We start from the raw sequence: 20,842 nt of genomic DNA on the forward strand, positions 1-20,842 counted from the left end.
GAGGGTGTGCTTCCATGATACAGGATTACTGACCTGTGTGGATCTGTCTTTCAAATTCCAGATAAGAAATTAATTTAAGAAGGTCTTGAAGCAACTTCGGAATGAGTGGTGGAGGTTTGAGCTGTATTGCCATATTTGGGGTTTTGATTCCAAATGCGTTGAATGTTATAGTCATTGATTCAATCCTTCTCTGATTTCACAGCAAAGGAAAGACACAAGGCCAGTAAACCAGGAAAGGGCTCGTCCGGGATTTGAACCCGGGACCTCTCGCACCCAAAGCGAGAATCATACCCCTAGAACAACGAGCCAAGATTTGCAACTTTAGACTTCATACGAGTGCCGCGGGCCACAGATAGCAAAAAGATACCCTCGGAAGGTACGTTCGATCATCGAATAGAAACATCCTACAACTTTCAGATCAGCTCACTCAATGTCAGTGTTGCTTCCATTTTTTTTATTTCAAAGTTCTCTTATTCTAAAGTGGAGATTAGTTGCCAAAAGTACGTGTAAATCAATCTGTAACACTACAAATCCCAGCTGTGAGTGTAAACTTGTGGAGGGTCAACGTAAACTCCAAGTAAAAGCTGGGATAACGGTTTGTCTAGCTAAAAATTGCATTGTAAAAGAAAAGAAGAGTTGTTCACTTAACTGTCAGTGGCTTTAATGTTGGGGATGTTCAGTCTATGTCCTCAATAACTTCACTCATGTTGAGTGAAAGGAGAGCCAAGTGCTACAGCTCCAAACAATATAGTAAGACAGGACATTTTTGCAATTGTTATCAGCACTCTTAATTAACAATTTGGGAGAGCAAAGAGAGACGCATTTGAGATGAAGGAAGGTACCCAAAGTTAACCATAAAGCTTTCCGTATAGGTTTCTTAAAGGAGGAGAGCTCGCCCGGGATTTGAACCCGGGACCTCTCGCACCCTAAGCGAGAATCATACCCCTAGACCAACGAGCCAAAAGGTAGACTGTTTGCGTTTCATGAGAGCACGCGGACAGCTGACGTAGCCATGGAATCCTGGGAATTTGTGATTGCTTTCTTTCTTCTTTGACTTTTCCAGAGCAATGAGCCTATATTGTTTGGAGTTAGCTCTCCCTTCACTCAACATGAGTGAAGTTATTAGGCACATACACTGAACAGCCCACAAAAACTCCTGAGACCAATGAGCCAATACTCACCGCCAGGTTCCACCAACTCACATCACATTTTATCAAGAAGCCCAACTTTAAGACAGAACAGGTCTATATCTCCATTTCTCTACCATTGACTTGAAGCGTTTCAATCTGGACTTATAGAACAAATACGGAAACTGCTTTAGATAATACTGCAGAGGGTGTGCTTCCATGATACAGGATTACTGACATGCGTGGATCTGTCTTTCAAATTCCAGATAAGAAACTAATTTAAGAAGGTCTTGAAGCAACTTCGGAATGAGTGGTGGGGGTTTGAGCTGTATTGCCATATTTGGGGTTTTTATTCCAAATGCATTGAATGTTATAGTCATTGATTCAATCCTTCTCTGATTTCACAGCAAAGGAAAGACACAAGGCCAGTAAACCAGGAAAGGGCTCGTCCGGGATTTGAACCCGGGACGTCTCGCACCAAAAGCGAGAATCATACCCCTAGAACAACGAGCCAAGATTTGCAACTTTAGACTTCATACGAGTGCCGCGGGCCACAGATAGCAAAAAGATACCCTCGGAAGGTACGTTCGATCATCGAATAGAAACATCCTACAACTTTCAGTTCAGCTCACTCAATGTCAGTGTTGCTTCCATTTTTTTTTTTTCAAAGTTCTCTTATTCTAAAGTGGAGATTAGTTGCCAAAAGTATGTGTAAATCAATCTGTAACACTACAAATCCCAGCTGTGAGTGTAAACTTGTGGAGGGTCAACGTAAACTCCAAGTAAAAGCTGGGATAACGGTTTGTCTAGCTAAAAATTGCATTGTAAAAGAAAAGAAGAGTTGTTCACTTAACTGTCAGTGGCTTTAATGTTGGGGATGTTCAGTCTATGTCCTCAATAACTTCACTCATGTTGAGTGAAAGGGGAGCCAACTGCTACAGCTCCAAACAATATAGTAAGACAGGACATTTTTGCAATTGTTATCAGCACTCTTAATTAACAATTTGGGAGAGCAAAGAGAGATGCATTTGAGATGAAGGAAGGTACCCAAAGTTAACCATAAAGCTTTCCGTATAGGTTTCTTAAAGGAGGAGAGCTCGCCCGGGATTTGAACCCGGGACCTCTCGCACCCTAAGCGAGAATCATACCCCTAGACCAACGAGCCAAAAGGTGGACTTTTTGCGTTTCGTGATAGTACGCGGACAGCTGACGTAGCCATGGAATCCTGGGAATTTGTGATTGCTTTCTTTCTTCTTTGACTTTTCCAGAGCAATGAGCCTATATTGTTTGGAGTTGGCTCTCCCTTCACTCAACATGAGTGAAGTTATTAGGCACATACACTGAACAGCCCACAAAAACTCCTGAGACCAATGAGCCAATACTCACCGCCAGGTTCCACCAACTCACATCACATTTTATCAAGAAGCCCAACTTTAAGACAGAACAGGTCTATATCTCCATTTCTCTACCATTGACTTGAAGCGTTTCAATCTGGACTTATAGAACAAATACGGAAACTGCTTTAGATAATACTGCAGAGGGTGTGCTTCCATGATACAGGATTACTGACCTGTGTGGATCTGTCTTTCAAATTCCAGATAAGAAATTAATTTAAGAAGGTCTTGAAGCAACTTCGGAATGAGTGGTGGATGTTTGAGCTGTATTGCCATATTTGGGGTTTTGATTCCAAATGCGTTGAATGTTATAGTCATTGATTCAATCCTTCTCTGATTTCACAGCAAAGGAAAGACACAAGGCCAGTAAACCAGGAAAGGGCTCGTCCGGGATTTGAACCCAGGACCTCTCGCACCCAAAGCGAGAATCATACCCCTAGACCAACGAGCCAGGATTTGCAACTTTAGACTTCATACGAGTGCCGCGGGCCACAGATAGCAAAAAGATACCCTCGGAAGGTACGTTCGATCATCGAATAGAAACATCCTACAACTTTCAGTTCAGCTCACTCAATGTCAGTGTTGCTTCCATTTTTTTTATTTCAAAGTTCTCTTATTCTAAAGTGGAGATTAGTTGCCAAAAGTATGTGTAAATCAATCTGTAACACTACAAATCCCAGCTGTTAGTGTAAACTTGTGGAGGGTCAACGTAAACTCCATGTAAAAGCTTGGATAACGGTTTGTCTAGCTAAAAATTGCATTGTAAAAGAAAAGAAGAGTTGTTCACTTAACTGTCAGTGGCTTTAATGTTGGGGATGTTCAGTCTATGTCCTCAATAACTTCACTCATGTTGAGTGAAAGGAGAGCCAAGTGCTACAGCTCCAAACAATATAGTAAGACAGGACATTTTTGCAATTGTTATCAGCACTCTTAATTAACAATTTGGGAGAGCAAAGAGAGACGCATTTGAGATGAAGGAAGGTACCCAAAGTTAACCATCAAGCTTTCCGTATAGGTTTCTTAAAGGAGGAAAGGGCTCGTCCGGGATTTGAACCCGGGACCTCTCGCACCCTAAGCGAGAATCATACCCCTAGACCAACGAGCCAAAAGGTAGACTGTTTGCGTTTCATGAGAGCACGCGGACAGCTGACGTAGCCATGGAATCCTGGGAATTTGTGATTGCTTTCTTTCTTCTTTGACTTTTCCAGAGCAATGAGCCTATATTGTTTGGAGTTGGCTCTCCCTTCACTCAACATGAGTGAAGTTATTAGGCACATACACTGAACAGCCCACAAAAACTCCTGAGACCAATGAGCCAATACTCACCGCCAGGTTCCACCAACTCACATCACATTTTATCAAGAAGCCCAACTTTAAGACAGAACAGGTCTATATCTCCATTTCTCTACCATTGACTTGAAGCGTTTCAATCTGGACTTATAGAACAAATACGGAAACTGCTTTAGATAATACTGCAGAGGGTGTGCTTCCATGATACAGGATTACTGACATGCGTGGATCTGTCTTTCAAATTCCAGATAAGAAACTAATTTAAGAAGGTCTTGAAGCAACTTCGGAATGAGTGGTGGAGGTTTGAGCTGTATTGCCATATTTGGGGTTTTTATTCCAAATGCATTGAATGTTATAGTCATTGATTCAATCCTTCTCTGATTTCACAGCAAAGGAAAGACACAAGGCCAGTAAACCAGGAAAGGGCTCGTCCGGGATTTGAACCCGGGACGTCTCGCACCAAAAGCGAGAATCATACCCCTAGAACAACGAGCCAAGATTTGCAACTTTAGACTTCATACGAGTGCCGCGGGCCACAGATAGCAAAAAGATACCCTCGGAAGGTACGTTCGATCATCGAATAGAAACATCCTACAACTTTCAGTTCAGCTCACTCAATGTCAGTGTTGCTTCCATTTTTTTTTTTTCAAAGTTCTCTTATTCTAAAGTGGAGATTAGTTGCCAAAAGTATGTGTAAATCAATCTGTAACACTACAAATCCCAGCTGTGAGTGTAAACTTGTGGAGGGTCAACGTAAACTCCAAGTAAAAGCTGGGATAACGGTTTGTCTAGCTAAAAATTGCATTGTAAAAGAAAAGAAGAGTTGTTCACTTAACTGTCAGTGGCTTTAATGTTGGGGATGTTCAGTCTATGTCCTCAATAACTTCACTCATGTTGAGTGAAAGGGGAGCCAACTGCTACAGCTCCAAACAATATAGTAAGACAGGACATTTTTGCAATTGTTATCAGCACTCTTAATTAACAATTTGGGAGAGCAAAGAGAGATGCATTTGAGATGAAGGAAGGTACCCAAAGTTAACCATAAAGCTTTCCGTATAGGTTTCTTAAAGGAGGAGAGCTCGCCCGGGATTTGAACCCGGGACCTCTCGCACCCTAAGCGAGAATCATACCCCTAGACCAACGAGCCAAAAGGTGGACTTTTTGCGTTTCTTGAGAGCACGCGGACAGCTGACGTAGCCATGGAATCCTGGGAATTTGTGATTGCTTTCTTTCTTCTTTGACTTTTCCAGAGCAATGAGCCTATAGTGTTTGAAGTTGGCTCTCCCTTCACTCAACATGAGTGAAGTTATTAGGCACATACACTGAACAGCCCACAAAAACTCCTGAGACCAATGAGCCAATACTCACCACCAGGTTCCACCAACTCACATCACATTTTATCAAGAAGCCCAACTTTAAGACAGAACAGGTCTATATCTCCATTTCTCTACCATTGACTTGAAGCGTTTCAATCTGGACTTATAGAACAAATACGGAAACTGCTTTAGATAATACTGCAGAGGGTGTGCTTCCATGATACAGGATTACTGACATGCGTGGATCTGTCTTTCAAATTCCAGATAAGAAATTAATTTAAGAAGGTCTTGAAGCAACTTTGGAATGAGTGGTAGAGGTTTGAGCTGTATTGCCATATTTGGGGTTTTGATTCCAAATGCATTGAATGTTATAGTCATTGATTCAATCCTTCACTGATTTCACAGCAAAGGAAAGACACAAGGCCAGTAAACCAGGAAAGGGCTCGTCCGGGATTTGAACCCGGGACCTCTCGCACCAAAAGCGAGAATCATACCCCTAGAACAACGAGCCAAGATTTGCAACTTTAGACTTCATACGAGTGCCGCGGGCCACAGATAGCAAAAAGATACCCTCGGAAGGTACGTTCGATCATCGAATAGAAACATCCTACAACTTTCAGTTCAGCTCACTCAATGTCAGTGTTGCTTCCATTTTTTTTATTTCAAAGTTCTCTTATTCTAAAGTGGAGATTAGTTGCCAAAAGTATGTGTAAATCAATCTGTAACACTACAAATCCCAGCTTTGAGTGTAAACTTGTGGAGCGTCAACGTAAACTCCAAGTAAAAGCTGGGATAACGGTTTGTCTAGCTAAAAATTGCATTGTAAAAGAAAAGAAGAGTTGTTCACTTAACTGTCAGTGGCTTTAATGTTGGGGATGTTCAGTCTATGTCCTCAATAACTTCACTCATGTTGAGTGAAAGGAGAGCCAACTGCTACAGCTCCAAACAATATAGTAAGACAGGACATTTTTGCAATTGTTATCAGCACTCTTAATTAACAATTTGGGAGAGCAAAGAGAGACGCATTTGAGATGAAGGAAGGTACCCAAAGTTTACCATCAAGCTTTCCGTATAGGTTTCTTAAAGGAGGAGGGCTCACCCTTGATTTGAACCCAGGACCTCTCGCACCCTAAGCGAGAATCATACCCCTAGACCAACGAGCCAAAAGGTGGACTTTTTGCGTTTCGTGAGAGTACGCGGACAGCTGACGTAGCCATGGAATCCTGGGAATTTGTGATTGCTTTCTTTCTTCTTTGACTTTTCCAGAGCAATGAGCCTATATTGTTTGGAGTTGGCTCTCCCTTCACTCAACATGAGTGAAGTTATTAGGCACATACACTGAACAGCCCACAAAAACTCCTGAGACCAATGAGCCAATACTCACCGCCAGGTTCCACCAACTCACATCACATTTTATCAAGAAGCCCAACTTTAAGACAGAACAGGTCTATATCTCCATTTCTCTACCATTGACTTGAAGCGTTTCAATCTGGATTTATAGAACAAATACCAAAACTGCTTTAGATAATACTGCAGAGGGTGTGCTTCCATGATACAGGATTACTGACCTGTGTGGATCTGTCTTTCAAATTCCAGATAAGAAATTAATTTAAGAAGTTCTTGAAGCAACTTTGGAATGAGTGGTGGATGTTTGAGCTGTATTGCCATATTTGGGGTTTTGATTCCAAATGCGTTGAATGTTATAGTCATTGATTCAATCCTTCTCTGATTTCACAGCAAAGGAAAGACACAAGGCCAGTAAACCAGGAAAGGGCTCGTCCGGGATTTGAACCCGGGACCTCTCGCACCCAAAGCGAGAATCATACCCCTAGACCAACGAGCCAGGATTTGCAACTTTAGACTTCATACGAGTGCCGCGGGCCACAGAGAGCAAAAAGATACCCTCGGAAGGTACGTTCGATCATCGAATAGAAACATCCTACAACTTTCAGTTCAGCTCACTCAATGTCAGTGTTGCTTCCATTTTTTTTATTTCAAAGTTCTCTTATTCTATGGTGGAGATTAGTTGCCAAAAGTATGTGTAAATCAATCTGTAACACTACAAATCCCAGCTGTTAGTGTAAACTTGTGGAGGGTCAACGTAAACTCCATGTAAAAGCTTGGATAACGGTTTGTCTAGCTAAAAATTGCATTGTAAAAGAAAAGAAGAGTTGTTGACTTAACTGTCAGTGGCTTTAATGTTGGGGATGTTCAGTCTATGTCCTCAATAACTTCACTCATGTTGAGTGAAAGGAGAGCCAAGTGCTACAGCTCCAAACAATATAGTAAGACAGGACATTTTTGCAATTGTTATCAGCACTCTTAATTAACAATTTGGGAGAGCAAAGAGAGACGCATTTGAGATGAAGGAAGGTACCCAAAGTTAACCATCAAGCTTTCCGTATAGGTTTCTTAAAGGAGGAAAGGGCTCGTCCGGGATTTGAACCCGGGACCTCTCGCACCCTAAGCGAGAATCATACCCCTAGACCAACGAGCCAAAAGGTGGACTTTTTGCGTTTCGTGAGAGCACGCGGACAGCTGACGTAGCCATGGAATCCTGGGAATTTGTGATTGCTTTCTTTCTTCTTTGACTTTTCCAGAGCAATGAGCCTATATTGTTTGGAGTTGGCTCTCCCTTCACTCAACATGAGTGAAGTTATTAGGCACATACACTGAACAGCCCACAAAAACTCCTGAGACCAATGAGCCAATACTCACCGCCAGGTTCCACCAACTCACATCACATTTTATCAAGAAGCCCAACTTTAAGACAGAACAAGTCTATATCTCCATTTCTCTACCATTGACTTGAAGCGTTTCAATCTGGACTTATAGAACAAATACGGAAACTGCTTTAGATAATACTGCAGAGGGTGTGCTTCCATGATACAGGATTACTGACATGCGTGGATCTGTCTTTCAAATTCCAGATAAGAAACTAATTTAAGAAGGTCTTGAAGCAACTTCGGAATGAGTGGTGGAGGTTTGAGCTGTATTGCCATATTTGGGGTTTTTATTCCAAATGCATTGAATGTTATAGTCATTGATTCAATCCTTCTCTGATTTCACAGCAAAGGAAAGACACAAGGCCAGTAAACCAGGAAAGGGCTCGTCCGGGATTTGAACCCGGGACGTCTCGCACCAAAAGCGAGAATCATACCCCTAGAACAACGAGCCAAGATTTGCAACTTTAGACTTCATACGAGTGCCGCGGGCCACAGATAGCAAAAAGATACCCTCGGAAGGTACGTTCGATCATCGAATAGAAACATCCTACAACTTTCAGTTCAGCTCACTCAATGTCAGTGTTGCTTCCATTTTTTTTTTTTCAAAGTTCTCTTATTCTAAAGTGGAGATTAGTTGCCAAAAGTATGTGTAAATCAATCTGTAACACTACAAATCCCAGCTGTGAGTGTAAACTTGTGGAGGGTCAACGTAAACTCCAAGTAAAAGCTGGGATAACGGTTTGTCTAGCTAAAAATTGCATTGTAAAAGAAAAGAAGAGTTGTTCACTTAACTGTCAGTGGCTTTAATGTTGGGGATGTTCAGTCTATGTCCTCAATAACTTCACTCATGTTGAGTGAAAGGGGAGCCAACTGCTACAGCTCCAAACAATATAGTAAGACAGGACATTTTTGCAATTGTTATCAGCACTCTTAATTAACAATTTGGGAGAGCAAAGAGAGATGCATTTGAGATGAAGGAAGGTACCCAAAGTTAACCATAAAGCTTTCCGTATAGGTTTCTTAAAGGAGGAGAGCTCGCCCGGGATTTGAACCCGGGACCTCTCGCACCCTAAGCGAGAATCATACCCCTAGACCAACGAGCCAAAAGGTGGACTTTTTGCGTTTCGTGATAGTACGCGGACAGCTGACGTAGCCATGGAATCCTGGGAATTTGTGATTGCTTTCTTTCTTCTTTGACTTTTCCAGAGCAATGAGCCTATAGTGTTTGAAGTTGGCTCTCCCTTCACTCAACATGAGTGAAGTTATTAGGCACATACACTGAACAGCCCACAAAAACTCCTGAGACCAATGAGCCAATACTCACCACCAGGTTCCACCAACTCACATCACATTTTATCAAGAAGCCCAACTTTAAGACAGAACAGGTCTATATCTCCATTTCTCTACCATTGACTTGAAGCGTTTCAATCTGGACTTATAGAACAAATACGGAAACTGCTTTAGATAATACTGCAGAGGGTGTGCTTCCATGATACAGGATTACTGACATGCGTGGATCTGTCTTTCAAATTCCAGATAAGAAATTAATTTAAGAAGGTCTTGAAGCAACTTTGGAATGAGTGGTAGAGGTTTGAGCTGTATTGCCATATTTGGGGTTTTGATTCCAAATGCATTGAATGTTATAGTCATTGACTCAATCCTTCACTGATTTCACAGCAAAGGAAAGACACAAGGCCAGTAAACCAGGAAAGGGCTCGTCCGGGATTTGAACCCGGGACCTCTCGCACCAAAAGCGAGAATCATACCCCTAGAACAACGAGCCAAGATTTGCAACTTTAGACTTCATACGAGTGCCGCGGGCCACAGATAGCAAAAAGATACCCTCGGAAGGTACGTTCGATCATCGAATAGAAACATCCTACAACTTTCAGTTCAGCTCACTCAATGTCAGTGTTGCTTCCATTTTTTTTATTTCAAAGTTCTCTTATTCTAAAGTGGAGATTAGTTGCCAAAAGTATGTGTAAATCAATCTGTAACACTACAAATCCCAGCTTTGAGTGTAAACTTGTGGAGCGTCAACGTAAACTCCAAGTAAAAGCTGGGATAACGGTTTGTCTAGCTAAAAATTGCATTGTAAAAGAAAAGAAGAGTTGTTCACTTAACTGTCAGTGGCTTTAATGTTGGGGATGTTCAGTCTATGTCCTCAATAACTTCACTCATGTTGAGTGAAAGGAGAGCCAACTGCTACAGCTCCAAACAATATAGTAAGACAGGACATTTTTGCAATTGTTATCAGCACTCTTAATTAACAATTTGGGAGAGCAAAGAGAGACGCATTTGAGATGAAGGAAGGTACCCAAAGTTAACCATCAAGCTTTCCGTATAGGTTTCTTAAAGGAGGAGGGCTCACCCTTGATTTGAACCCAGGACCTCTCGCACCCTAAGCGAGAATCATACCCCTAGACCAACGAGCCAAAAGGTGGACTTTTTGCGTTTCGTGAGAGTACGCGGACAGCTGACGTAGCCATGGAATCCTGGGAATTTGTGATTGCTTTCTTTCTTCTTTGACTTTTCCAGAGCAATGAGCCTATATTGTTTGGAGTTGGCTCTCCCTTCACTCAACATTAGTGAAGTTATTAGGCACATACACTGAACAGCCCACAAAAACTCCTGAGACCAATAAGCCAATACTCACCGCCAGGTTCCACCAACTCACATCACATTTTATCAAGAAGCCCAACTTTAAGACAGAACAGGTCTATATCTCCATTTCTCTACCATTGACTTGAAGCGTTTCAATCTGGATTTATAGAACAAATACCAAAACTGCTTTAGATAATACTGCAGAGGGTGTGCTTCCATGATACAGGATTACTGACCTGTGTGGATCTGTCTTTCAAATTCCAGATAAGAAATTAATTTAAGAAGTTCTTGAAGCAACTTTGGAATGAGTGGTGGATGTTTGAGCTGTATTGCCATATTTGGGGTTTTGATTCCAAATGCGTTGAATGTTATAGTCATTGATTCAATCCTTCTCTGATTTCACAGCAAAGGAAAGACACAAGGCCAGTAAACCAGGAAAGGGCTCGTCCGGGATTTGAACCCGGGACCTCTCGCACCTAAAGCGAGAATCATACCCCTAGACCAACGAGCCAGGATTTGCAACTTTAGACTTCATACGAGTGCCGCGGGCCACAGATAGCAAAAAGATACCCTCGGAAGGTACGTTCGATCATCGAATAGAAACATCCTACAACTTTCAGTTCAGCTCACTCAATGTCAGTGTTGCTTCCATTTTTTTTATTTCAAAGTTCTCTTATTCTATGGTGGAGATTAGTTGCCAAAAGTATGTGTAAATCAATCTGTAACACTACAAATCCCAGCTGTTAGTGTAAACTTGTGGAGGGTCAACGTAAACTCCATGTAAAAGCTTGGATAACGGTTTGTCTAGCTAAAAATTGCATTGTAAAAGAAAAGAAGAGTTGTTGACTTAACTGTCAGTGGCTTTAATGTTGGGGATGTTCAGTCTATGTCCTCAATAACTTCACTCATGTTGAGTGAAAGGAGAGCCAAGTGCTACAGCTCCAAACAATATAGTAAGACAGGACATTTTTGCAATTGTTATCAGCACTCTTAATTAACAATTTGGGAGAGCAAAGAGAGACGCATTTGAGATGAAGGAAGGTACCCAAAGTTAACCATCAAGCTTTCCGTATAGGTTTCTTAAAGGAGGAAAGGGCTCGTCCGGGATTTGAACCCGGGACCTCTCGCACCCTAAGCGAGAATCATACCCCTAGACCAACGAGCCAAAAGGTGGACTTTTTGCGTTTCGTGAGAGCACGCGGACAGCTGACGTAGCCATGGAATCCTGGGAATTTGTGATTGCTTTCTTTCTTCTTTGACTTTTCCAGAGCAATGAGCCTATATTGTTTGGAGTTGGCTCTCCCTTCACTCAACATGAGTGAAGTTATTAGGCACATACACTGAACAGCCCACAAAAACTCCTGAGACCAATGAGCCAATACTCACCGCCAGGTTCCACCAACTCACATCACATTTTATCAAGAAGCCCAACTTTAAGACAGAACAGGTCTATATCTCCATTTCTCTACCATTGACTTGAAGCGTTTCAATCTGGACTTATAGAACAAATACGGGAACTGCTTTAGATAATACTGCAGAGGGTGTGCTTCCATGATACAGGATTACTGACCTGTGTGGATCTGTCTTTCAAATTCCAGATAAGAAATTAATTTAAGAAGTTCTTGAAGCAACTTCGGAATGAGTGGTGGAGGTTTGAGCTGTATTGCCATATTTGGGGTTTTGATTCCAAATGCGTTGAATGTTATAGTCATTGATTCAATCCTTCTCTGATTTCACAGCAAAGGAAAGACACAAGGCCAGTAAACCAGGGAAGGGCCCGTCTGGGATTTCAACCCGGGACCTCTCGCACCCAAAGCGAGAATCATACCCCTAGACCAACGAGCCCAGATGTGCAACTTTAAACGTCATACGAGTGCCGCGGGCCACAGATAGCAAAAAGATACCCTCGGAAGGTACGTTCGATCATCGAATAGAAACATCCTACAACTTTCAGTTCAGCTCACTCAATGTCAGTGTTGCTTCCATTTTTTTTATTTCAAAGTTCTCTTATTCTATGGTGGAGATTAGTTGCCAAAAGTATGTGTAAATCAATCTGTAACACTACAAATCCCAGCTGTTAGTGTAAACTTGTGGAGGGTCAACGTAAACTCCATGTAAAAGCTTGGATAACGGTTTGTCTAGCTAAAAATTGCATTGTAAAAGAAAAGAAGAGTTGTTGACTTAACTGTCAGTGGCTTTAATGTTGGGGATGTTCAGTCTATGTCCTCAATAACTTCACTCATGTTGAGTGAAAGGAGAGCCAAGTGCTACAGCTCCAAACAATATAGTAAGACAGGACATTTTTGCAATTGTTATCAGCACTCTTAATTAACAATTTGGGAGAGCAAAGAGAGACGCATTTGAGATGAAGGAAGGTACCCAAAGTTAACCATCAAGCTTTCCGTATAGGTTTCTTAAAGGAGGAAAGGGCTCGTCCGGGATTTGAACCCGGGACCTCTCGCACCCTAAGCGAGAATCATACCCCTAGACCAACGAGCCAAAAGGTGGACTTTTTGCGTTTCGTGAGAGCACGCGGACAGCTGACGTAGCCATGGAATCCTGGGAATTTGTGATTGCTTTCTTTCTTCTTTGACTTTTCCAGAGCAATGAGCCTATATTGTTTGGAGTTGGCTCTCCCTTCACTCAACATTAGTGAAGTTATTAGGCACATACACTGAACAGCCCACAAAAACTCCTGAGACCAATGAGCCAATACTCACCGCCAGGTTCCACCAACTCACATCACATTTTATCAAGAAGCCCAACTTTAAGACAGAACAGGTCTATATCTCCATTTCTCTACCATTGACTTGAAGCGTTTCAATCTGGATTTATAGAACAAATACGGAAACTGCTTTAGATAATACTGCAGAGGGTGTGCTTCCATGATACAGGATTACTGACATGCGTGGATCTGTCTTTCAAATTCCAGATAAGAAATTAATTTAAGAAGGTCTTGAAGCAACTTTGGAATGAGTGGTAGAGGTTTGAGCTGTATTGCCATATTTGGGGTTTTGATTCCAAATGCATTGAATGTTATAGTCATTGATTCAATCCTTCTCTGATTTCACAGCAAAGGAAAGACACAAGGCCAGTAAACCAGGGAAGGGCTCGTCCGGGATTTGAACCCGGGACCTCTCGCACCAAAAGCGAGAATCATACCCCTAGAACAACGAGCCAAGATTTGCAACTTTAGACTTCATACGAGTGCCGCGGGCCACAGATAGCAAAAAGATACCCTCGGAAGGTACGTTCGATCATCGAATAGAAACATCCTACAACTTTCAGTTCAGCTCACTCATTGTCAGTGTTGCTTCCATTTTTTTTTATTTCAAAGTTCTCTTATTCTAAAGTGGAGATTAGTTGCCAAAAGTATGTGTAAATCAATCTGTAACACTACAAATCCCAGCTGTGAGTGTAAACTTGTGGAGGGTCAACGTAAACTCCAAGTAAAAGCTGGGATAACGGTTTGTCTAGCTAAAAATTGCATTGTAAAAGAAAAGAAGAGTTGTTCACTTAACTGTCAGTGGCTTTAATGTTGGGGATGTTCAGTCTATGTCCTCAATAACTTCACTCATGTTGAGTGAAAGGAGAGCCAACTGCTACAGCTCCAAACAATATAGTAAGACAGGACATTTTTGCAATTGTTATCAGCACTCTTAATTAACAAGTTGGGAGAGCAAAGAGAGACGCATTTGAGATGAAGGAAGGTACCCAAAGTTAACCATCAAGCTTTCCGTATAGGTTTCTTAAAGGAGGAAAGGGCTCGTCCGGGATTTGAACCCGGGACCTCTCGCACCCTAAGCGAGAATCATACCCCTAGACCAACGAGCCAAAAGGTAGACTGTTTGCGTTTCGTGAGAGCACGCGGACAGCTGACGTAGCCATGGAATCCTGGGAATTTGTGATTGCTTTCTTTCTTCTTTGACTTTTCCAGAGCAATGAGCCTATATTGTTTGGAGTTGGCTCTCCCTTCACTCAACATGAGTGAAGTTATTAGGCACATACACTGAACAGCCCACAAAAACTCCTGAGACCAATGAGCCAATACTCACCGCCAGGTTCCACCAACTCACATCACATTTTATCAAGAAGCCCAACTTTAAGACAGAACAGGTCTATATCTCCATTTCTCTACCATTGACTTGAAGCGTTTCAATCTGGACTTATAGAACAAATACGGAAACTGCTTTAGATAATACTGCAGAGGGTGTGCTTCCATGATACAGGATTACTGACATGCGTGGATCTGTCTTTCAAATTCCAGATAAGAAACTAATTTAAGAAGGTCTTGAAGCAACTTCGGAATGAGTGGTGGAGGTTTGAGCTGTATTGCCATTTTTGGTGTTTTTATTCCAAATGCATTGAATGTTATAGTCATTGATTCAATCCTTCTCTGATTTCACAGCAAAGGAAAGACACAAGGCCAGTAAACCAGGGAAGGGCTCGTCCGGGATTTGAACCCGGGACCTCTCGCACCAAAAGTGAGAATCATACCCCTAGAACAACGAGCCAAGATTTGCAACTTTAGACTTCATACGAGTGCCGCGGGCCACAGATAGCAAAAAGATACCCTCGGAAGGTACGTTCGATCATCGAATAGAAACATCCTACAACTTTCAGTTCAGCTCACTCAATGTCAGTGTTGCTTCCATTTTTTTTATTTCAAAGTTCTCTTATTCTATGGTGGAGATTAGTTGCCAAAAGTATGTGTAAATCAATCTGTAACACTACAAATCCCAGCTGTTAGTGTAAACTTGTGGAGGGTCAACGTAAACTCCATGTAAAAGCTTGGATAACGGTTTGTCTAGCTAAAAATTGCATTGTAAAAGAAAAGAAGAGTTGTTGACTTAACTGTCAGTGGCTTTAATGTTGGGGATGTTCAGTCTATGTCCTCAATAACTTCACTCATGTTGAGTGAAAGGAGAGCCAAGTGCTACAGCTCCAAACAATATAGTAAGACAGGACATTTTTGCAATTGTTATCAGCACTCTTAATTAACAATTTGGGAGAGCAAAGAGAGACGCATTTGAGATGAAGGAAGGTACCCAAAGTTAACCATCAAGCTTTCCGTATAGGTTTCTTAAAGGAGGAAAGGGCTCGTCCGGGATTTGAACCCGGGACCTCTCGCACCCTAAGCGAGAATCATACCCCTAGACCAACGAGCCAAAAGGTGGACTTTTTGCGTTTCGTGAGAGCACGCGGACAGCTGACGTAGCCATGGAATCCTGGGAATTTGTGATTGCTTTCTTTCTTCTTTGACTTTTCCAGAGCAATGAGCCTATATTGTTTGGAGTTGGCTCTCCCTTCACTCAACATGAGTGAAGTTATTAGGCACATACACTGAACAGCCCACAAAAACTCCTGAGACCAATGAGCCAATACTCACCGCCAGGTTCCACCAACTCACATCACATTTTATCAAGAAGCCCAACTTTAAGACAGAACAGGTCTATATCTCCATTTCTCTACCATTGACTTGAAGCGTTTCAATCTGGACTTATAGAACAAATACGGAAACTGCTTTAGATAATACTGCAGAGGGTGTGCTTCCATGATACAGGATTACTGACCTGTGTGGATCTGTCTTTCAAATTCCAGATAAGAAATTAATTTAAGAAGGTCTTGAAGCAACTTCGGAATGAGTGGTGGATGTTTGAGCTGTATTGCCATATTTGGGGTTTTGATTCCAAATGCGTTGAATGTTATAGTCATTGATTCAATCCTTCTCTGATTTCACAGCAAAGGAAAGACACAAGGCCAGTAAACCAGGAAAGGGCTCGTCCGGGATTTGAACCCAGGACCTCTCGCACCCAAAGCGAGAATCATACCCCTAGACCAACGAGCCAGGATTTGCAACTTTAGACTTCATACGAGTGCCGCGGGCCACAGATAGCAAAAAGATACCCTCGGAAGGTACGTTCGATCATCGAATAGAAACATCCTACAACTTTCAGTTCAGCTCACTCATTGTCAGTGTTGCTTCCATTTTTTTTTATTTCAAAGTTCTCTTATTCTAAAGTGGAGATTAGTTGCCAAAAGTATGTGTAAATCAATCTGTAACACTACAAATCCCAGCTGTGAGTGTAAACTTGTGGAGGGTCAACGTAAACTCCAAGTAAAAACGAGCCAAAAGGTGGCCTTTTTGCGTTTCGTGAGAGCGCTCGGACAGCTGACGTAGCCATGGAATCCTGGGAATTTGTGATTGCTTTCTTTCTTCTTTGACTTTTCCAGAGTAATGAGCCTATATTGTTTGGAGTTGGCTCTCCCTTCACTCAACGTGAGTGAAGTTATTAGACACATACACTGAACAGCCCACAAAAACTCCTGAGACCAATGAGCCAATACTCACCTCCAGGTTCCACCAACTCACATCACATTTTATCAAGAAGCCCAACTTTAAGACAGAACAGGTCTATATCTCCATTTCTCTACCATTGACTTGAAGCGTTTCAATCTGGATTTATAGTACAAATACCAAAACTGCTTTAGATAATACTGCAGAGGGTGTGCTTCCATGATACAGGATCACTGACATGTGTGGATCTGTCTTTCAAATTCCAGATAAGAAATTAATTTAAGAAGGTCTTGAAGCAACTTCGGAATGAGTGGTGGAGGTTTGAGCTGTATTGCCATATTTGGGGTTTTGATTCCAAATGCATTCAATGTTATAGTCATTGATTCAATCCTTCTCTGATTTCACAGCAAAGGAAAGACACAAGGCCAGTAAACCAGGGAAGGGCTCGTCCGGGATTTGAACCCGGGACCTCTCGCACCCTAAGCGAGAATCATACCCCTAGACCAGACCTGGGCATTTTACGGCCCGCGGGCCAGATACGGCCCTTTGCCCGTCCCTGTCCGGCCCGCGCTCCCCTGCCCCCTCCAGTCAAAAATAAAAACGGATTTTGGTGTGCATGCGATGCAGCTGTCTTTTATTTTGAAAGGGCCTGACGCATTGTTTATGAATGCTCGCATAAGTGACAGTGACAAGTGACAGGTGATGCTAGCATCCAAATCCCTGATCCACACAAAATGTCTTCTCACGGTAAAAAAAGAAAAGTTGATTCAGAATGCCGCGTTTTCAACAAGGCATGGACAGCGAAATATTTGTTTACAGAAGTAAAAGGTAAAGCTGTGTGTTTAGTTTGTGGTGTGTCAGTGGCTGTGTTAAAGGAGTATAATATCCACCGTCACTACGTGACTAAACACGGGGAGAAATACAATAACTTTTCAGAAAAAGAGCGCGCAGCTGAGTCGTCTCTGTTGCTCGCCAATTTGCAATCTCAACAAACAGTTTTTACAAAACGTTTGACATCCAGAGGTGCTGCAGTCAAGACAAGTTTTGTTATTTCGCACAAGATTGCTAGAAAGAGCAAACCCTTCTCTGATGGAGAGTTCATTAAGGAGTGTTTGGTGGACTCGTCTGCGCTAATATGTCCCGAGAAAAAAGACGCTTTTGAGAACGTCTCCCTCTCCCGCCGCACCGTAACGAGGAGGATTGAGGACATCGCGAAAAAACTGGTGCTACAACTGAAAGACAGCGTGAATGACTTTGAGTACTTTTCCCTGGCTTTGGATGAGAGCTGTGGTATACGGGGCACTGCCCAGCTGCTCATCTTCATGCGCGGGATCAATGCAGACTTCAGAATCACGGAGGAGCTGGCAGACATGCGGTCAATGAAAGGGACAACAACAGGGAGTGATCTCTTAGCTGAGGTAAATGCATGTCTCGGAAGCTTGGGGCTGAAATGGGACAAACTGGTGGGCGTGACAACAGATGGGTGTCCAAATCTCACAGGAAAAAAAGTTGGTCTATTAAAGCGAATCCAGGACAAAGTGGCAGAAATTAACTTTTTTTCATTGTATATACATCAGGAAGTGTTATGCAAGTCAGTGTTACAAGTGAATCACGTTGTTGATGTTGTAACTTAAAACTGTTAACTTTATCAGATCAAGGGCACTGAATCATAGACAGTTCGTTTCACTTTTAGAAGAAATTGAGACTGCCCACCGTGACCTAAGCTACCACACAGCCGTCAGGTGGCTGAGTCTGGGAAAAGTGCTGAAAAGCTTCTGGGACCTGAGAGAGGAGATTCAGGAGTTCTGTGTGAGGAAGGGACATGCCATCCCTCAGCTTTCAGAGGCAGACTGGCTGGCAGATCTCGCTTTTACTGTTGATGTGACTGCTCAGATGGATGAACTAAATGTTAAACTGCAAAGCAAGGGACTTTTTGTGTATGAAATGTACAGTGCAGTCAAGGCCTTCAGTAGGAAGTTGCAGCTTCTGTCGAGCCAAATCAGAGATAATATTCTCACTCACATGCCACTTCAACTCACTTCAACCTAAACCACAATTTGTTCATGTTTATAAATATTTAAATATTCTTATTTATTACCAAAATAATCTGATTTAAATATTTTATTATAAAAAGAAATATAATGAGAAAACATAAGTCAATATTAAATTTGAGTCATTGCTGGTTCGGCCCTCCAACACATTTCAGATTTTTCATGCGGCCCCCTGAAGAAATTAATTGCCCACCCCTGCCCTAGACCAACGAGCCATGATTTGTAACTTTAGACTTCATACGAGTGCCGCGGGCCAAAGATAGCAAAAAGATACCCTCGGAAGGTACGTTCGAGGGTAATTGCATTGTAAAAGAAAAGAAGAGTTGTTCACTTAACTGTTGTAATATTGTGTTAATGTAATATATAAACGGAGACACGACTGTGACCAAACTTGTTCACTTTACTTCCAGTTCTTCTTTCACGAACACCTCAGCAGGTTCAATACCCAAAACACTTGTGACAGACTCCCCCTACTGGTCGGAGTCATATATACAACATACATCACATCTTTCCCCTTAAGATATTCTCCATAACCAATTTACTCAACACTTTCTATTTTTTAACTTTACGGTTCACGGATTAACAGTATAAACAACTGCTATGAAGTAGAAACAAATTTTTATTTTTTAAAACACACTTTTCTAATGCAATATCATTCAAAACTGTACATTAATTAACAACCCAAAATTAACTTAACGTGCTTCATTTATACTCATAACTACTTCAAACAACTTAGCAATATTTTCTGTCTTACTTTGTTTAAAGCAAATGACTTTAAAGTCCAAATGAAATGCTGCTCATCACTGACAGTAACGTTTTGGTGTTCTAATTAACCTGCCACACCTCGACCTCTTAACTGTTTCTTCTCTGTTCACAGTTAGTGTCACAGTCTCTTTCTCAGATGATGTCACAAGTGACTGTGCATGTGATGGCGTGGGCCTTTCAGTCTCTGCAGGTGGACTGGTGGTGACTGACCCACAGTCCTCCACATCTTCAGGGCATGGTTGTGTAAAAGTCTCTTCTCTGGTTTTCAGCAGATGCCGGCGGTTTCTCCTGTAGGTGTTTCCATCTCCTGTTTGGATTATTACAGACCGGGGGTTGTCATGTCTTCTCACGACGACTGCTGGCTGCCAGTTGTCTTTGACTCTCACTCTCACTTTCTCCCCTTCCATCAGAAGTGGCAACTGTTTTGCTCCTCGGTCGAAGTACTGCTTTCGTTTCAGCTGTCTCTCCTTGATGCTGTGGTGCACATTGTCAAACAGCTGGGGCTTCAGCAGCTGTGCTGATGTTGGCAGTTTGGTTCTCAGTCTTCGACCCATGAGTAGCTGTGCAGGGGACAGTTTCACTCCATCCAAAGGTGAGTTTCTGTATTCCAACAAAGCAATGTACGGATCACTCTGACTCTCTTGTGCTTTCTTCAGTAAATTTTTTACTGTCTGGATTGCTGTCTCACTTTGTCCATTAGACTGGGGGTATCCCGGGCTGGACGTGGTGTGTACAAACTCCCAGCTCTCTGTGAATGACCTGAACTCAGCACTTGAAAATTGAGGACCGTTGTCAGACATGACCTCGTCCGGAATCCCATGTCTCGAAAACATAGATTTGAGTGCTGTTACCACATGTCTGCTGTTCGTCCCAGTGAGTTTAGCAATTTCCGGATACTTCGAGTAGTAATCCACACACAGCAGATAATCACCTTGCTCATAGTGGAACAAATCTACTCCAACTTTTGCCCAGGCTCTCTCTGGAATGTCATGGCAGATGAGTGGCTCTTTGGTGTTGCTCCGCCTGAATGTGTTACAGACAGCACACTTTAAAACAACATCTTCAATCTCTTTAGCCATGTTGGGCCAGAACATGATGTCTCTCGCCCTTTCCTTGCCCTTTACAACTCCAAGATGAGCTTCATGGACTCTCGCAAGCATTTCTGCTCTCAGTGTACGTGGAACGACAAGTCGTGTGTTCTTGAAGAGTAAACCATCAAAACATGTGAGTTCATCTCTGAATGTCCAATATTTTCTGATGTCTCTTGGTAC

The 20,842-nt window shown here is 42.3% G+C and overlaps 18 non-coding genes across 18 annotated transcripts; all 18 read right to left on the reverse strand.

Annotated features, from left to right (window-relative positions):
* Window positions 1–236: 236 nt before the first annotated feature.
* trnap-ugg (transfer RNA proline (anticodon UGG)) lies at window positions 237–308 on the reverse strand. The gene has a single exon. It is a non-coding gene; the product is annotated as a tRNA-Pro (tRNA).
* Window positions 309–888: 580 nt separating this feature from the next.
* trnap-agg (transfer RNA proline (anticodon AGG)) lies at window positions 889–960 on the reverse strand. The gene has a single exon. It is a non-coding gene; the product is annotated as a tRNA-Pro (tRNA).
* A 1,260-nt stretch (window positions 961–2,220) lies between these two features.
* On the reverse strand, window positions 2,221–2,292 carry trnap-agg (transfer RNA proline (anticodon AGG)). Its single transcript has one exon. It is a non-coding gene; the product is annotated as a tRNA-Pro (tRNA).
* Window positions 2,293–2,900: 608 nt separating this feature from the next.
* Window positions 2,901–2,972, reverse strand: trnap-ugg (transfer RNA proline (anticodon UGG)). The gene has a single exon. It is a non-coding gene; the product is annotated as a tRNA-Pro (tRNA).
* Window positions 2,973–3,554: 582 nt separating this feature from the next.
* trnap-agg (transfer RNA proline (anticodon AGG)) lies at window positions 3,555–3,626 on the reverse strand. The gene has a single exon. It is a non-coding gene; the product is annotated as a tRNA-Pro (tRNA).
* A 1,260-nt stretch (window positions 3,627–4,886) lies between these two features.
* Window positions 4,887–4,958, reverse strand: trnap-agg (transfer RNA proline (anticodon AGG)). The gene has a single exon. It is a non-coding gene; the product is annotated as a tRNA-Pro (tRNA).
* A 608-nt stretch (window positions 4,959–5,566) lies between these two features.
* trnaq-uug (transfer RNA glutamine (anticodon UUG)) lies at window positions 5,567–5,638 on the reverse strand. The gene has a single exon. It is a non-coding gene; the product is annotated as a tRNA-Gln (tRNA).
* A 1,260-nt stretch (window positions 5,639–6,898) lies between these two features.
* On the reverse strand, window positions 6,899–6,970 carry trnap-ugg (transfer RNA proline (anticodon UGG)). Its single transcript has one exon. It is a non-coding gene; the product is annotated as a tRNA-Pro (tRNA).
* Window positions 6,971–7,552: 582 nt separating this feature from the next.
* trnap-agg (transfer RNA proline (anticodon AGG)) lies at window positions 7,553–7,624 on the reverse strand. The gene has a single exon. It is a non-coding gene; the product is annotated as a tRNA-Pro (tRNA).
* A 1,260-nt stretch (window positions 7,625–8,884) lies between these two features.
* Window positions 8,885–8,956, reverse strand: trnap-agg (transfer RNA proline (anticodon AGG)). Its single transcript has one exon. It is a non-coding gene; the product is annotated as a tRNA-Pro (tRNA).
* A 608-nt stretch (window positions 8,957–9,564) lies between these two features.
* trnaq-uug (transfer RNA glutamine (anticodon UUG)) lies at window positions 9,565–9,636 on the reverse strand. Its single transcript has one exon. It is a non-coding gene; the product is annotated as a tRNA-Gln (tRNA).
* A 1,260-nt stretch (window positions 9,637–10,896) lies between these two features.
* On the reverse strand, window positions 10,897–10,968 carry trnal-uag (transfer RNA leucine (anticodon UAG)). The gene has a single exon. It is a non-coding gene; the product is annotated as a tRNA-Leu (tRNA).
* A 582-nt stretch (window positions 10,969–11,550) lies between these two features.
* On the reverse strand, window positions 11,551–11,622 carry trnap-agg (transfer RNA proline (anticodon AGG)). The gene has a single exon. It is a non-coding gene; the product is annotated as a tRNA-Pro (tRNA).
* A 1,262-nt stretch (window positions 11,623–12,884) lies between these two features.
* On the reverse strand, window positions 12,885–12,956 carry trnap-agg (transfer RNA proline (anticodon AGG)). Its single transcript has one exon. It is a non-coding gene; the product is annotated as a tRNA-Pro (tRNA).
* Window positions 12,957–13,564: 608 nt separating this feature from the next.
* trnaq-uug (transfer RNA glutamine (anticodon UUG)) lies at window positions 13,565–13,636 on the reverse strand. Its single transcript has one exon. It is a non-coding gene; the product is annotated as a tRNA-Gln (tRNA).
* Window positions 13,637–14,219: 583 nt separating this feature from the next.
* Window positions 14,220–14,291, reverse strand: trnap-agg (transfer RNA proline (anticodon AGG)). The gene has a single exon. It is a non-coding gene; the product is annotated as a tRNA-Pro (tRNA).
* Window positions 14,292–15,553: 1,262 nt separating this feature from the next.
* On the reverse strand, window positions 15,554–15,625 carry trnap-agg (transfer RNA proline (anticodon AGG)). The gene has a single exon. It is a non-coding gene; the product is annotated as a tRNA-Pro (tRNA).
* Window positions 15,626–16,233: 608 nt separating this feature from the next.
* On the reverse strand, window positions 16,234–16,305 carry trnap-ugg (transfer RNA proline (anticodon UGG)). The gene has a single exon. It is a non-coding gene; the product is annotated as a tRNA-Pro (tRNA).
* Between the last annotated feature and the right edge of the window lie 4,537 nt (window positions 16,306–20,842).

Source organism: Odontesthes bonariensis, chromosome 9 (genome assembly GCF_027942865.1).
Source record: "Odontesthes bonariensis isolate fOdoBon6 chromosome 9, fOdoBon6.hap1, whole genome shotgun sequence".
Taxonomy (NCBI): Eukaryota; Metazoa; Chordata; class Actinopteri; order Atheriniformes; family Atherinopsidae; genus Odontesthes; species Odontesthes bonariensis.